Source organism: Chiloscyllium punctatum, chromosome 49 (genome assembly GCF_047496795.1).
Source record: "Chiloscyllium punctatum isolate Juve2018m chromosome 49, sChiPun1.3, whole genome shotgun sequence".
Taxonomy (NCBI): Eukaryota; Metazoa; Chordata; class Chondrichthyes; order Orectolobiformes; family Hemiscylliidae; genus Chiloscyllium; species Chiloscyllium punctatum.
Genome location: NC_092787.1, coordinates 52,271,312 through 52,289,048, shown reverse-complemented (window position 1 = coordinate 52,289,048; position 17,737 = coordinate 52,271,312). Strand labels below are relative to the sequence as shown.

The following is a 17,737-nucleotide window of genomic DNA, read 5'->3' as shown; positions in this document are numbered from 1 at the left end:
CTCTGCCGAGGACATGGAGATCCTGGGCCTCCTTCACCACCGCTCCCTCACCACCAGATGCCTGGAGGAAGAATGCCTCATCTTCCGCCTCGGAACACTTCAACCCCAGGGCATCAATGTGGACATCAACAGCTTCCTCATTTCCTCTTCCCCCACCTCATTCTAGTTTCAAACTTCCAGCTCAGCACTGTCTCCTTGACTTGTCCAGACTTGTCCGACCTGCCTACCTCCTTTTCCACCTATCCACTCCACCCTCTCCTCCTTGACCTATCACCTTCATCTCCTCCCCCACTCACCCATTGTACTCTATGCTACTCTCTCCCCACCCCCACCCTCCTCTAGTTTATCTCTCCACGCTTCAGGCTCACTGCCTTTATTCCTGATGAAGGGCTTTTGTCCGAAACGTCAATTTCGTGCTCGTTGGATGCTGCCTGAACTGCTGTGCTCTTCCAGCACCACTAATCCAGTATTTGGTTTCCAGCATCTGCAGTTATTATTTTTAACAAGTTACATTTAGTTTGTTCAACATTGTCACAAAGACATTTGGGAGAGCTAGGATAATACATCTTAAGATGTGTTGCTTTTTCCCAAACAAGTGATGAGCTGGAGCTTCATGTATTCTTCAGTATTAATCCTTTCAGAACCATTACCTTAACAACAATTCCCTCTAGCCCAAAAACCAAAGTTCACCACTATGATCAGGATCGTGTCACTCAGCTGCTTTTGTATTCATGTTGTCACAGTTTTTCCCCCATGGGCTCAACTTTGCTGTCAGGACTGTTATTTGGCATTTTATTATGCATCTTTTGGAAGTTCAAGTCCAGTACATCAACTATGTTAACCAATTAACTTTTTCGATGACTTTGCCAAAAACCTCATCAATTTAGTTAAACGCGTGTTGGCGTTTAATAAATCACGCTGGTTTTCCTTAATGAATCCATATTTCTGAAGTGACTGCTAATATTTTCCCAGATTATCATCTCCAATAGCTTTCCCCTCATCAAGGTTTGAACTGACAGGCCAAATGGAGCTTATCCTTAGACCTTTTATTTGAACAAAGATGCAATAGTTGGAACTCCCTAGTCCTCCACCCCTGAAGTGAACAGAATTGGGAAGACTATAGCTAATGCTTCTGCAAATGAAGGAAACCTGCCTTCCTTATCTGGTCGAGCGATTGTCTTTAATTAGTTGAAACAGGAGCCCCTGAACGTCTTATTAGCAACGGAGAAACATTCGCAGGCCTAATGGAAATGAAATTCATACTTATACTTATGTGTGACACCAAACCTACAGTAATGTGGTTGACTCTTAAATGACTTCTTAAATGGACAAACAAGTCGGTTGAAAGACAATGAATTTTTGATTTGATTTGATTTATTATTATCATAAGTTCCTAGGTACAGTGAAAAGTGTTTTGCATGCAGAATTGACAGATCGCACTATATGAACTGTATTAGGATAATAAAACTGAAATGCTAGCTTTGCAAATGACACTCACATGCCATGAAATAATACATTAAAAAAAAACTTCTTAACTTGTTGAATTCTTGTGCATTGGCTTCCTGCTGCATTTGTATAATTGCGTAATTTGTATAACTGGTAACTATTCACTTGATTTTGTTTTTATATTATTGAACCTACTTTTCTGAATCCACCTGTTCAGAGATGTTATTACACACCTCTGGAACAGCTGGGACTTGTACCCAGGCCTCCCAGTCCAGAGATAGGGACATTACCACCATCCCACAAGAGGGCCCTTCCCAAATATTCGCTTGAGACACCCATTGTTGATTGGCTGCAGGCTCGTCAGAAGTTAATCCCGCATTGTCCTGACTTAATTATTCAGGAAAAGCGCTAACACAGCAATGAGGAGCGAGGCGTTTCTTCTTCCTGGTCATATGTTTTGAGGCTGCATTCCTAGAGATCCTGGTTAACCAAATTTGTATAAGTGAGGATTAAACACGTGAACCAAACCTGAACCATCCAGTTGCATTAGGGGTCATCAGTCTCTGGTTACATTTTGCATTTATGAATCCTGGCGCAGAATTTTTAACGGAATAGGAGAGTCAACGTTTCGAGCATCGTCCCTTCATCAAGAATGTTGACTGTCCTGCTCCTTGGATCCTCTCTGATTGGCTGTGCTTTTCTAGCACCACACTCTTCAACTCTGACCTCCGGCATCTGCAGTACTCAATTTCTCCACGGAAATTTTAACCCCTAAAAAGAGATAAAATTGACAGGGTTTACTTACTCCAGAGAGTAACAAATACCTTTCACTGGAAGATCATTTAATTCAGGATAGTTAATAAGTTGACAGTATTTTTAATTTTACCACAGTTGAATCTTTATCTAATATTTCAATGGCTCAAAATCAAGCTCATTCACATGCCCATTTTCCTCCTCAAACCTAATCATAGCATCAACCAGGACATTGTGACCTATACTTTAATTTTTCTCTCTGAGATAGGGCCAGAAGGGGAAGGCTTAATTCCTAATCTCTGTATTCTGCATTTAACTTCATTGCAGTATTTCTCCCAGTGGGAGGGTTCTATATTCTCAGAATTCCCCAAGCTAGCTTGGGTTAAATTAACCTGCAAAGATTCCTGCAATAATAATACTTTTAATTGCTGAATTTTCACATTCAACTTGGCTACAATGCGTCTTCACTTCACAGCAGAAAATGGAATCTTATTTATCATGAATACAAGGCAATGCTAAACAGCTTGTTCCTAAAGCACAGTGCATTTCAATTGATGTTTGCTATTTGGCACAGAATGTTTTTGGCACTAAATGGGGCCATTTGGACCATTTTGACCAAGTCAGCTCTCTGGAAGAGCAAATCAGTTTGTCTCAGATTCCTGTCCATTCCCTGTACCCTTGATGTTTTTCTAACCCTTCATGTGCTTACATAAATTATTTTGTCCAACCACAATTGAATTTGCCTCCACCTCTTTCCCAGATCGTAACCACTTGCTGGGTCTAAAAGTTGCAAACTGCACAATCCTATAGGAGCTGCAAAATAAGAGCACCAACTTTATAAAGTGAACAACATATCACACAGCATGAGAAAAGAATGCTGGTCTTTTTTTTAGATTAGATTAGATTACGTACAGTGTGGAAACAGGCCCTTCGGCCCAACAAGTCCACACCGCCCCGCCGAAGCGCAACCCACCCATACCCCTACATCTACATCTACCCCATCTAACACTACGGGCAATTTAGCATGGCCAATCCACCTGACCTGCACATCTTTGGACTGTGGGAGGAAACCGGAGCACCCGGAGGAAACCCACGCAGACACGGGGAGAACGTGCAAACTCCACACAGTCAGTCGCCTGAGGCGGGAATTGAACCCGGGTCTCTGGCGCTGTGAGGCAGCAGTGCTAACCACTGTGCCACCGTGCCGCCCATCTGTTGGACAGATAGCTGTCCTTGAGTGAATTACTCTCTAACTTTCTACTTGTTGCAAGTCTCTAAAATGGAGATGACTCATTTGTTGTACTTAAATCTGCAGCTGTATCTCGGAAAACACCTTACACACTCCACACAGTTTATTTAAACACTAAAATATAAACAAAAGGAAGAGGAATTTAGGATAACTAAATTATTGGAAAACTTAACCAACTAACAGATGCAGTACTTATTACTAATTAACTAGTCCAATGTAGTAACGTCCGATATATATGCCCTTTGGCAAAAAGGCAAATTCAGACACAGATTCTCAGATGCAGTTCTCCTATCCAAGAGGGAAAAAAATCAAGAGAAGATTCATAGAGAATAGAAGCCAGGAGATATTCACTGAAGCTTCCAGCTCTTTTGAGACCCCAAACAGCTTTTGCTTAAAACTAAACCTAAAAACTAAAAAAAACTAGAAACCCAGGTCTGAGAGAGCTGGCCACACCCAGGTTGCTTCTTTTGTTCCAACTTTTAAAAAAACCCAAGGCCTCACAAACTGTTTACTTTCTTGAAGACAGCTCAGCACACCTGCCTGACAACTTCTTTGCAAAAAAAAAAGCAGGATGGAATAAAATGACAACATCATCACAGGGTCTTAAAACATGAACTCTACTTTATTTTCGCAGATGCTGCCAGGCCTACTGAGTTTCTCCAGTAATTTCTGGTTTTGTCACAGATTTAAAGTACGTTGCATAAGAAGTAAATGCGAGATGAGATATAAAAAGATGGCTCACACATCAAGTAGCTAAGATTTGGATTTCTCTGGCTGGAAGCATGATGGAGGAAGGTTCAACTGAGACAATCAAAGGGGCATTAGATGTTTATCTGAATAGAACCAACGTGCAGGGTAATAATGAAAAGGCAGGAGATTAACACTCAGCTAACGTTCCAGTGCAGACATAATGGGTCCTTCTGGATTGTAACAATAGAATAACTCTCTGAGTTGCAGCTTTTCAATGAGGAAAGTACTTTGAAGACAGCCAATTAGTGTTGCCTTCTAACAGCCAATCAGTCAAGATACCTGATTTGAATTTAGCAGCTAACTAAGACAGTCAGCTATGCCTGTTGTATCTTACGCCAACATTGCACAGCCAACAATTACCCTCATCTTTTGTGGCACAGTTTATTTCCTTTTTCTGGTTGGTTTTCTTGATTTCCAGACCTGATGAGGGCAAGTTGAAAAACTTTGACCTATTGTCTTTGTTTTTCAAGCAGTGTTTAAGTTCCAATAGTTTTCATCAATATTAGACTGTTCCCACTTTGCTTTGATCCAAAACAAAAATGTTGTAAATCTGAGGATTCTGGCTAGCAATCTATTCTGTGAACAGCTCACAAGGATGGTTTTAGTTTATTTTCAGGAAGTAATTTTTTTTAGAACTAGAATTGTACCAGCCTGCTGCATAACTGCAGTCCACTGTTAAACCAAGATGCAAAAAAATCAAAGGCAATTTCTTGACAACTTTATTTTCAATCCATTTTAGTGTCAATAACGTATTGCCAGTGTAATCACTATCACGATCACCACACATATCTTCAACTGACCTTGAGAAGTGGGGTTCTGAAAGGACAAAAATGATGTGGGAGGCTCAGTGTAGCTTGAATCTGCCATCTTCAAAGCTTAATGTGTCGGTACTGGTTTAAAACAGGGGTTGTGTGACACTGAGCCCTCATACGCTTGCTGGGAATTTTAAGTGGTGAACACTTAGGAATAACATTTAGGAATATTCCTTGTTGTATGTAATTTCATAAAATTTATGCCATACTTTGATGCTTGGTGGAATTAAAGAATTCATACCAAAAGTCATGTGGGAATTAGTTCACTTTTACCAAGCTTCCATCTTTTAACCATATTTCTATTGCAAATATTAATGATAAAGATAATGCAGGGTCCACAAACAGAGAGAATTAATGTCAAATTTCCTGTTGACTTAACAGTGACAACAGAACTGCATGGATCTGGAGATCATGTGACCACACAATTACTAACTTCTTCACAGGTGAAGGAATTATTTGATTATTTTGCTAAGACTTCAATGCTTGGGCTGACAAAACTGTCAATTCACATCATAGGTCACTCTGCAACTGTTAACAACTGGAAAAACTGCATCATTGTGCAGTGAATGACACACCTAGGACTGCATGACTTATTCTGTATAAGTGCGAGGATGCTTGCTTCCTGTGGACTGAACGGTGCAGTGCATTGTCTCTGTTACATATCTTCCAATAAACGTTCATATTTTTCAGTTCCATTCTATGTATTTTGATTGACACAGCCAAACATGCCATTGACGCAATTTGTGCTGAATGGGATTACTGGGGCATGATTGAGAAAAACAGTTTTAGCAAAGTTGCAGCTGAAATTGTAAACTGGGGCACACACACCTTTAATCCCAATTGATTACAGTGGCCACTCACTTCTGGTAGCTCAGCCACAATTTTATACTCTCTCACTAAATAGTAATAGAGTGCACTGTTAGTTTCTGGCTGTTGGGGGCATCCACAGACTCCCAAATATTTCTTGGGGTTTTGACATTGACCTGAAAACATCTTCAACTTCGTAGGCTAAAGGAACAACATGTGGATTAAGAGGAATACATTGGTCATTGTGTGAGTTGGGTAATTCTTGATTACATCAGATATAATCATCCATATACCAGCCTTTTTTTACACTTCAAAATCTTGATACATAAAAGTTGCAAGATGGTGGCATAGAGTCCCTACAGTCTGGAAGCGGGCCATTTGGTCCATCAAGTCCACGCCAACCCTCCTACATTTCCCACAGCTAATCCACCTGCCTGAAAACCCCTGGGCACAATGGGCAATTTAGCATGGCCTATCCACTTACCCTGCACACCTTCAGACTGTGGGAAGATACAAGAGCTCTTGGAAGAAACGCATGCAGACACGGGGAGAATGTGCAAATTTTGGACAGGCAGTCACCCGAGGGTAGATTTGAACCCAGGTTCCTGGCACTGTAAGACAGTAGTGCTAACGACTGAGCCACCATGCCACCCATTCATTAGCAGCCTGTGGCAAATCGTTTCTAATGCTGCATGCTTGGTTTCAACCATGAATCTTTGGCCAAATAAATATGTGTGAAACCACATGATGCAGAAAACCAAACCTAAAGTCTATGTTGTAGGTTGGAGTAGTTGGCCTATGCAGATGGTCAGTGTTTGGAACTGAAAGCAATGGGGTTTTTGTCTTTTTAAAAAAAAAGCACTGGGACCTCTTTGCAATGAGTCCCCTTTGAAATGTGTCTCTCTCTTGGTGTGGTAGTATTATAATAGGCAAGATATTGATGTCAGAGATTTGAAGATTTATTGGTGGCCATCTTGGTCTACATGAGGGATGTCCTTTTTAAGCAAATCCCTCAGCAGAGATACCTGGCCCATGAAACTGTTAGCATGCAGTAAAAGCAAGTTTATAAATCTGAGGAAATATCACAAATCATCTTTGTGCTTCAGGGGCAGCATTTGATTAACCCCCATAATCTTACTCGATTCAAAACAATTTCATGGGCAGAGTAAATGTCCCTAAAGGGGTTGATGTTGACCTGGCATTTCATGTATTAGATGCCAATCCTTGTTGTATTTGAGTCATCACTAAATGAAGATGATTGTTATGCCTTGTCTTACCCATGGCTGTTAATTTGCCAGCTATGCCAACATGAACAGGTACATTTTCAGTAATCTTAGGGTAATCCTGGAAAATATCTGAGCTTGCTGATAGTTCAAATGGTAACTGTCAGCAACAGCACCATCCAAGTAGCATCCTAAATGTTGTGTTCTCTTTGGATTTTCTGGATAAATGGACAGAATCATATCTATTAAAGTAAAAGCAAGAGACTGTGGATGCTGGAAATAATATTGAAAATGCTGCAGAAAGTCAGATCTGGCAGCATCTGTGGAAAGAGAAAAATAAAGTTAACATTTTGAGTCCAGTTTGACTCTTCTTCCAAACTATGTTCATGCTTTGAAAAATTTTGTGTACCAGAAAATGTAGATTCTAATGTTTCCAGAATCAATGCTTTATGGTGATGCATTTTGAGTTAAAAATACTGATGGGTTCATGCCCACTGCTGACCATAGCAATAATTGAATAATAACAGAAGCATTGCTGTATTAGGTAAAATATACTGGTGAAGGCAAAACCTACATCATGGCTGGTTGACAGAAGGCAGAGAGTGGTTGTAGATGGAAAATATACTGCCTGGAGGACAGTGTTGAGTGAGATACCACAGGGCTCTGTTCTTAGGCCTCTGCTCTTTGTAGTTTGTATAAATGACTTGGATGAGGAGATTGAGGGGTGGGTTAGTAAATTTACAGATGACACAAAGGTTGGGGATGCCGTCGATAGTATAGAGGGCTACTGCAGGCTGCAGCATGACATAGACAGATTGCAGAGCTGGGCTGAGAAATGGCAGATGGAGTTCAACCTGGATAAATGTGAACTGATGTATTTTGGAAGGTCAAACCCAAATGCTGAATATAGGATTAAAGACAGGATTCTCGGCAGAGTGGAGGAACAGAGGGATCTGGGTGTGCAAGTGCACAGATCCCTCAAAGTTGCCATCCAAGTGAATAGGGTTGTTAAGAAAGCATATGGTGTTTTGGCTTTCATTAACAGGGGGATCGAGTTTAAGAGCCGTAAGGTTTTGCTGCAGCTCTACAAGTCCCTGGTGAGACCACACTTGGAATATTGTGTCCAGTTTTGGTTGCCCTACAAAAGGAAAGATACAAAGGCTTTTGAGAGGGTGCAAAGAAGGTTTACCAGGATGCTGCCTGGACTGGAGGGCTTGCCTTATGAAGAAAGGTTGAATAAGCTCGGACTTTTCTCTCTGGAGAGAAGGAGGAAGAGAGGAGACCTAATCAAGGTGTACAAAATTATGAGTGGAATAGATAGAGTCAATAGCCAGAGACTTTTCCCCAGGGCAGGATTAACTGGTACGAGGAGTCATAGTTTGAAGATATTAGGAGGAAGGTTTAAAGGAGACGTCAGAAGTAGGTTCCTTATGCAGAGAGTTGTGAATGCACGAAATGCATTGCCAGCTGTGGTGGTGGAAGCAAAGTCATTGGGGTCATTTAAGTGACTGCTGGACATGGATAGCAGTGAGTTGAGGGGTGCGTAGATTAAGTTACTATATTTTACATTAGGATTAAATCTCGGCACAACATCGTGGGCCAAAGGGCCTGTTCTGTGCTGCACTTTTCTATGTTGCATGTTCTATGGTTAATAGCAGTGGACAACTACAAAGGAAATGCATATGGCTCCAAGTAAAGCATGTAACTGGTGGCCTGCCACTATAGTGTCCTAGAACCGTTGATTCTCCTGCTCCTTGGATGCTGCTTGACCTGCTGTGCTTTTCCAGCGCCACACTTTTAGACTCCAACTCTCCAGCATCTGCAGTCCTCACTTCCTCCAAGGTAAAACCAAGACAATTTACATGGAGTCCTTCGGAGGCGAGTAAAAATCTGGGATATTCATCCATGAAGGTATATGGTCCAAAGGGTAATTGAAAACTGGCGCGTTTGTTGTGGGATTATTGAGAGTGGTGGGGCAAATGTAAGTAGAAGAATTACTTCCAGCAGCAATCTCTTGGCAAATCTCACCATATCCCCACAGTCTGCAAGCAATAAATACTGAATTGTCATCAGGAAAATAAAACTCAGGCTAACACCTGTTAAACCAGCTGGAGCAATCAATGAGACTATTCTTCTTCGTGCAATGTTATCACGAGGGGATTGCTTTAACATTCCATTCCGGATTTTAGTGTAAGTAAAATATAGCTCAGCATCTTCACTAGGGGTGATTACAATCTGTCATAAATCTGAAGTGTTTTCTGTGGTTCTTAGTTGCCACAAGAAGTTACGACAAGATAGCTACAAACATTCGGGAGTAACCATAATGCACTGGACAAATGGAGCTTCATTTTGGTAATCATGATCATGGAATGGAAAACAAATTCAAAGGCTGGAGCAAAACGAGTTGCAAACAAATAGAAATCTGTCTGTGCCTTCATGTTTTAGCTGGAGGCTGCATTATGAGGATTGGGTGGGAAAGAGGATTTGAGGACTCCGAGTGGATTGAATGGCAGCAGCGTAATAATCAAAACCTGTTTCTTGCGTTCTTTTCTTATGATTCCTCTCTAATCTTGGTATGCTGGCCTGAGTGTAGGAGGGTTCTGTTGTGCTCAATATACAGAGTCAGATGTACAGCACAGACCCTTTAGTGCAACTCCTCTGTGCTGACCAGATAGCTACCCATTAACCTAACCCCATTTGCCAGCATTTGGCCCATATCCCTCTATACCTTTCCTATTGATACACCCAGCCAGATGCCTTTTAAATGTGGTAATTGTACCAGCCTGCATCATCTCCTCTGGCAACTTATATCTTGGTATACCTCATCACTGTACCATAAGATGTGACGTAAAGGTACAAAGATTGCAGACTCCATCCAAACTTGGAACACTTGAATTATGATATGCTACAAGAGCCACAGTGCTCTGTATGACTTAATTGCTTTATTTTGCCAAGACCCCAATGTGCAAGTGAATGCAACTCTAAGAAATATCTGTTGGATTCTTCAATACCACATCATCCACATTCTAGTTTCTTACGTTTTACCAGGGATAACATAAGCATTCCTACATCAAGCCAATATTCCCACTGGATGCAAAACCCATGTTAAATTCCTCATGTAGCTCCAGTTGTAACAACTTAAACTAGTTGTCAACATATCTCTCCATTCTTTGAAAATTTGATCCAATGTGCATCATATATTAGTGAGAAAATTGTCACTTATGGAGCAACAGTCCAGCAGTAGTTACAACACACACTGAGAAACAAAAAGAATATTGAAAATGGTGGATTAAATGTATTAAATTCAACTTCATTTTCTGTATCCATACATTGATTTGGTTTATCATTGTGATTACAACATGGAATAGGGCTGTTTGAATGTTAAATTAATCTTATTCCATCTATTATCAAGTCCTACAACACTGAGCAATAGGAGTACAGAGCATATGAACAGAATAAGTGGGGGCAGAAGTAAGTTGTGCAGTGTTCAGGTACATAATTCTTTGAAGTTTGCGTAACAGAGAGGTTAAGGCGGCAATTAGTGCACTTGCCTTCATTGCTCAGACATTTGAGTATCAGAGTTGGGACGTCATGTTGAGGTTGTATAGGACTTTGGTGAAGCCTCTTCTGGAGTACTGTGTCCAGTTCTGGTTGCCCTATTACAGGAAGGATATTATTCAGTTGGACAGAATTTACCGGAATATTGCCAAGAATGGAGGGTTTGAGTCATAAGGAGAGACAGGATACACTGAGATTGTTTTCACTGGAGTGCAGGAGATTGAGGGGTGACCTTATATAGGTTTTATAAAATCATGAGGGGCATAGATGAAGTGAACAGCAGGTGTCTTTTCTCTCTGCTGTGGGATTTCAAGACTGGGGCTCATTTTTAAGGTGACAAGACAGAGATTTTAAAAAAGACATGAGGAACAAAATTTTTTTACAGACAGAGTGGTTAATGTGTGGAATGAACTTCCAGAAGAAGTGGTAGATGTGGGTACAGTTACAACACTGAAAGGACATTTGGATAAATACATGAATAAGAAGAAATGTTTGGTGGGATATAGTCCCAGTGCAGGCAGGTGGGATTAGTTTAGTTTGGGATTATGGTTAGCATGGACTGATTGGACTAAAGAGTCTATTTCCATACTGTATGACCCAATGACTCAGTGTGTCACATTTCAGCTCACCCATACTTGATTTTAAAATCTTAGTTCCATTTTCCTACCTAATTCTGTCATTCCTTGTCTCTTTGAAATGCATTGTCAGGAGGTGCGATTGAAGTAGGTTCAATGGAGGCATTCAAGAGGGCATTGGGGGAATTCTTTGGATAGAAATAATGTGCAAGTGAATGGGGAAAAGGCAGGAAATTGGAAATACTTAATGATGCTCATTTGATGAGATGTGCAGACATGAGGGACTGACTGGCCTTCTTCAGCACTGTAACTTTTCAGTGATTCGTTGCCGACTAAAAATATATCAACCTCGGAATGACTATACTTATCCCTGAGCAAAGCACAACTCTCCAGAGTTAGAGAGTTCCAAAGATTCTTAACAGTCTGAATGAACAAATTTCTTTTCACCGCACTGTTACTCATAATACATGTTACATTATACTGCACATATGACCCCTGTTTCTTGACTTTCCATCCAGGGGAAGTAGCATCTCAGATCTGCTTTATCAATTACCTTTCGATGATCATGTACCATTGTTCAAAATATCAGAGAAATCAGGCACTTTTGCTCAATCTCTTCTAATAGGATAGCTACATCATCATAAGAATCAAATCGAGTAAATCCTTGTCGTACGTTCTTTATAGTAAACGTATTCTTCCTTTAGTAAGGCAACCATAGAGACTCATCCCACGTACAAAGTTACAATCAAAGTTTTCAACAACATGCATGCTTCTTAAATTACTGAAACTTGTAAGTTTAGTGTTCTGGTTTTGAGGGGATTAATTGGGTAACAATACGAGAACGCAGGATTGCAAAAGAACAACAGATAGGTCAAGCATATCAGGACAACTCAGCAGAGATATTACGAAGCAGTAGTTTGTCAGGAATCAGCATTTGGATCCTACTGCTTTGGGTAGATGGTGCAAGCAGATTTCCCTCAAAGAAATGCCTCTTAAAGGATAGAAAAACTGCCATCCTTACCAGACTAAAAGGCCTCCTGATCTACAGCAATGACAGAATCAGCTAGAGCCACTGGAATTGACAAAGGCAAACTCAGTCCAGCCAACCCTGAAAAGTTACAAGTCAGCAAAATCATAGCCTACACACAATGCCATTACCATGCCCCACCCACTAGCAGGACAGACCTATCAGGGGTCTCTGTACAGTGGCATATAATCAAAAAATGAATTGCTCTAGGACTTCTCAACATCGACTCCAGACCCTCTGATGGGTCTCATGGATTCAGGTCAAGCATAGGCAAGGAAATCTGCTGATTACCACAAATCAATAGCCCCTCCATGTCGGCTGATGCATCAGGGCTGCACTATCTCGGGCACCACTTTGAGGAAGCACTGTGGGCGGTAAGGGCACAGAATGTACTCTCATTGGGGGACTTCAATGTGCAATTCCATAAGCGGCTCACCAGCTGCCACTACTGACAGAGCTGGTGACTGCTAAAGCACACAGCTGCTAGGCTGAGTCTGCAGCAGAGGAAACCAACAAGAGGGGAAAAAAAAATACAAGATCTCATCCTCGCCAAAATGTCTGTCAAAGATGGATCTGTCCACGACAACATCAGTAAGGGAAGCTATCTGACAGAGACAAAGTCTTATCTTTGCATTAACAATATCAACCAGCGTGCTGTGTGAGACCATGATTGTGCTGAATAGGATAATCTTCGGACAGATCCAGTAACTCTAGACATTAGGTGCTGTGAGGATCAGCAGAAGTAGAATTGTATTCCAACACAATCTGTTAAATCAAAGACTGGTATATACCTCTGGTTGAGTGCCATCAAGCCGGGGATCAACCCTGCTTCCCAAGTGTACAGGACGACTTGTTAACCATGAATATCCGAAAATGGGATGTCAACTTGGCTACAAAACAGAACTACTTGCATGCCAGCAGCATAAAGAGCAAATAATAGACAAGACCAAACAATTTCACAACTGAAGGAGCTGATTTAAGCTTTTCAGCTCTTTGACGCATCCAAGTATGAATGACAGTGGGCAATTAAATGACTGACTAAAGAGGAGGTACCTTAATATCTTTATGTTCAATGTTGAGGGAACCCAGCATATCAGTGCAAAGGATAAGGCTGAAGCATTCACAACAATCTTCAGCCAGAAATACCATGTAAATAATTCATCTTGGTCTCCTCTGGAGCACCCCTGCATCACAATGTCAGTATTTTGCCAGTCGATTCATTTCACATGACATTTGGAAATGACACTGGATACAGTAGAGACCCTGACAACATTACAACAATGATCCTGAAGACTTGCTCTCCAGAATTTGCCACTGCCCCACTTGGCGTGCCATGGGGGTCAGTGGTTAGCACTGCTACCTCACAGCACCAGCAACCCAGCTTTGATTCCACCCTCGGGTGACTGTGTGGAGTTTGCACGTTCGCCCAGTGTCTGTGTGGGTTTCTGCTGGGTGCTCTGGTTTTTCCCCCACAGTACCAAAGACATGTAAATTAGGTGGATTGGTCATACTAAATTACCCATAATGTTAGGTGCATTAGCCATGGGAAATGTAGGGTTACAGGGGAAGTATCGGGTCTGAGTGGAATGCTCTTCGGAGGGTCAGTGTGGACTTGTTGGACAAATGACCTGTTTCCACACTGTAATGATTACGTGATAGTCAAGCTGTTCCAGTAAACATTGGCATCGACTCAACAATGTGAAAAGTTGCCCAGGCATATCCAATAAAGGCAGGATTACCTTAGCAATGTGATAGAATGTGCCATCAACAATGACAAACAACTGATGAAGGAGCAGCGCTCCAAAAATACCATGTAATGCTTCCAAATAGACCTTATGGACTATAACCTGGTGTTGTGTGAGTTTTAACTTTGTCCACCCCAGTCCAACACCTGCATCTTCAAATCATGGCCATCAACAATGATATAAAGTAAATTAGCTTCGCAATAACCTGCTCACTAACACTGAATTTGGGTCTATCAGGGCTAAAGAGTGCAGTACTGGAAAAGCACACCAGGTCAGGCAATGTCGGAAAAGCAGGAGAATCAACGTTTCGGGCATAAGGGCTCTCCTTCTTCTCAAATGCTGCCTGACCTGCTGTGTTTTTCCAGCACCACACTCTTGACTTTGATCTCCAGCATCTGCAGTCCTCACTTTCTCCATCTATCAGGGCTGCTCAATCCTTGGAAAAAAGGGTGAATTGTAGAGGTGAGGTAAGAATGACTGCTCTTGACATCAAAGCCTCATCTAACGAGTTAGCTCTAGCAAAACTGGAATCAATGGGAATTAAAGGTGATAAAAATCCATTGTTTGTCGCCATACCTGAAGCAAAGGAACGTTTTTTTCGGAGGTCAACCATATCAGGTCAACACACAGGAGTGCCTTAGTGTAGCATTCTTGGCCTATCATCTTCATGACCAACTCCAACATGAGAATACCTAATCGTCATCCCTTGACATTCAATGGCATTACCATCAATGACTTCTCCCTGCCTGGGGGTTGTCATTGTCAAAATAAAGTGAATTGAGCTAGCCATATAAATACTGGGGTTACAAGAGCAGATAAAAATTCTATAGTGAGTAACTCACCTCCTGAGGCCCCAAAACCTGTCATCCAATTCCTCTATACCTCCATCCGCCATGACCTGGGCCTCCAAGCCCTCCGTTTCTTCCTCTTCCGACATCCCCAACAGTACCCTTCCACTGACACACTCATTCATTTGGCTCAACTGGTCCTCACCCTTAACGATTTTTCTTTCGAATCCTCCCACTTCCTCCAGACTAAAGGGGTAGCCATGGCCCCCAGCTCTGCCTGTCTCTATGTCTGCTACTTCGAACAATCCATCTTCCGTAGTTACACCAGTACCATTCCCCACCTCTTCCTCTGCTACATTGATGACTGCATCAGCGCCACCTCGTGCTCCCATGAGGAGGTTGAGCAGTTCATCAACTTCACCAACACATTCCACCCCAACCTTAAATTCACCAGGACCATCCCTGACACCTCCGTCCCATTCCTGGACCTCTCCATCTCCATCAATGACGACCGACTTGACACTGACAGTTTCAACAAACCTATCCACTCCCACAGCTCCCTGGATTACACCTCTTCCCACCCTACCTCCTGCAAAAATGCTATCCCATATTCCCAATTCCTCCACCTCTGCCGTATCTGCTCCCAGGATGACCACTGGACACAACAGATGGCCTCCTCCTTTAAAAACTGCAATTTCACATCCCACATGGTTGAAAATGCCCTCCAACGCATTTCATCCACATCCCGCACCTCTGCCCTCAATCCCCACCCCTCCAATCTCGACAAGGACAGAACCCCCCAGTCCTCACCTTCCACCCTACCAACCTTTGCATAAACTGCATCATCCGCTGACATTTCTGCCACCTCCAAATGGACCCCACCACTAGGGATATATTTCCCTTCCGACCCCTTTCCACCTTCCGTAAAGACTGTTCCCTCCGTGATTACCTGGTCAGGTCCACGCCCCCCAACAACCCACCCTCTCCTCCTGAAACCATCTCCTGCAACCGCCAGAGTTGCAAAACCTGTGCCCACACCACCTCCCTCACCTCCAAGGCCCTAAAGGAGCCTTCCACATCCATCCAAGTTTTACCTGCACATCCACCAATGTCATTTATTATATCTGTTGCTCCCGATGTGGTCTCCTCTACATTGGGGAGACTGGACACCTCATAGCAGAGTGCTTTAGGGAACATCTCCAGGACACCCGCACCAATCAACCACACCGCCCTGTGGCCCAACATTTCAACTCCCCCTCCCACTCTCCCGAGGACATGCAGGTCCAGGGCCTCCTCCACCACCACTTCCTCACCATCTGACGCCTGGAGGAAGAACGCCTCATCTTCCGCCTTAGAACACTTCAACCCCAGGGCATCAATGAGGACTTCACCAGTTTCCTCATTTCCCCTCCCCCCATCTTACCCCATGTCCAACCTTCCAGCTCAGCACCATCCTCATAACCTGCCAATCTTCCCTCCCACCTATCCAAATCACCCTCCTCTCTGACCTATCACCTTCATCCCCACTCCCATCCATCTACTATCCTCTTTGCTGCCTTCTCCCCAGCCCCACTCCCCTCTCATTTACCTCTCCACTCTGGAAGCTCCCTGCCTTCAGTCCTGATGAAGGAATTTTGCCCGTCACGTCGATTTTCCTGCTCTTCGGATGCTGCCTGATTGGCTGTGCTTTTCCAGCACCACTCTAATCTAGACTCCGATTTCCAGCATCTGCAGTCCTCACTTTTGCCTACCACTTAAAGTCACAAGTCAGGAGTGTGATGAAATCCTCCCCATTTTCCCAGATGAGTGCAGCTCGAACAATACTTAAGAAGCCTGCCATCATCCAGGACAAAGCAAATCATCCACCAGTGTTCGCTCCCTGCACCACAATGCTCAGTAGCAACAGCAGTGCCTAGCTGCAAGATGAAGTGAAGCAAATCACCGAGACTCCTGAGACAACATCATCCAACTCACGATCAGTACAATCTAGAAGGTCAAGGCCAGCAGATACGTGGGACCACCATCTGAAAGTTTCCCTCAAAGGATGTCATCTTCCTGCCTTGGAAATATATCACTATTCCATCACTGTTGCTCGGTCAAAATCTTCAAACTTCCTCCCTAATGGTATTGAGTACAATGAAGGGACTACAGAAGTTCGAGAAGGCAGCTGACTATGACAATCTCAAGGGCAACCAGGAATAGATAATCAATACTGGTCCTGCCAGCAACTCCCATTTCCCGTGAATGAATCAAAATAAAGCTGCACAGATGCCTAGCACTGCAGCAACGAGAACCAACAGCTCTTGCACAAGCAGTGGACCCTTTAAGCTATTTGCACAGTCAAATGGCAATCAGACAGGATCCGTGCAGTGCAACAAATGGGCTGTGCACAGCAAAAACTAGCTAAATGTGGAGTGCAAGCACTATAAAATTGCTGTGTATTATAAATGATTGCTACAAGGAGAATTTCAGGAAAAATAATCTAGCAGGAGCTGGAACAAGCTTGTAAGTGATCCCCACTGTGAATGCTCGAAAGGACTTTCAGAATTTATCCTACTCTGTTCTCTTCAACTTTTAGCTATTTCTAGGGCGGTCCCAGATTTCCCTGAATATCCATTGGTTCACTGCATCGTAATGTATCTCCCTCTCTAGATTCTTATTATCCAAACAAATTTTGCTCCCACTGGACTTGCAAAACCAGAATGTTTCATTTCCACTGCAACAACGTTAGCCCTTGGTCGTTTTCAGCATTTGAAAATAACAGAGTTCAATATTTCAGACTCCCAGGGGCTGGGACAGCACAGTTACACAGTAATGGCTTAAAGGACAATAATTTCCTTCTTTATCAGGAAGGACCATGTCTCCGTTTTGTTGGTCCTGATCGGAAAGACTTTAATGCTCAACAAAACTGCTTGAGGTCCAGTTTTTGGACATCATGCTCAATATCAAAGTACAATCTGTCAGATTATAAATGGAATGAACCATAATTGTGAGCTGATTTAAC

At 42.6% G+C, this 17,737-nt stretch overlaps 1 long non-coding RNA gene across 1 annotated transcript in view; it reads right to left on the bottom strand.

Moving 5' to 3' along the window:
* Positions 1-1,421: 1,421 nt before the first annotated feature.
* Positions 1,422-17,737, bottom strand: part of LOC140469463 (uncharacterized) — an 89,312-nt gene continuing 72,996 nt past the window's right edge. The window contains exon 3 of the long non-coding RNA XR_011956119.1: positions 1,422-2,217. This is a non-coding gene — a long non-coding RNA (uncharacterized lncRNA). The remainder of the gene's footprint in view (positions 2,218-17,737) is intronic.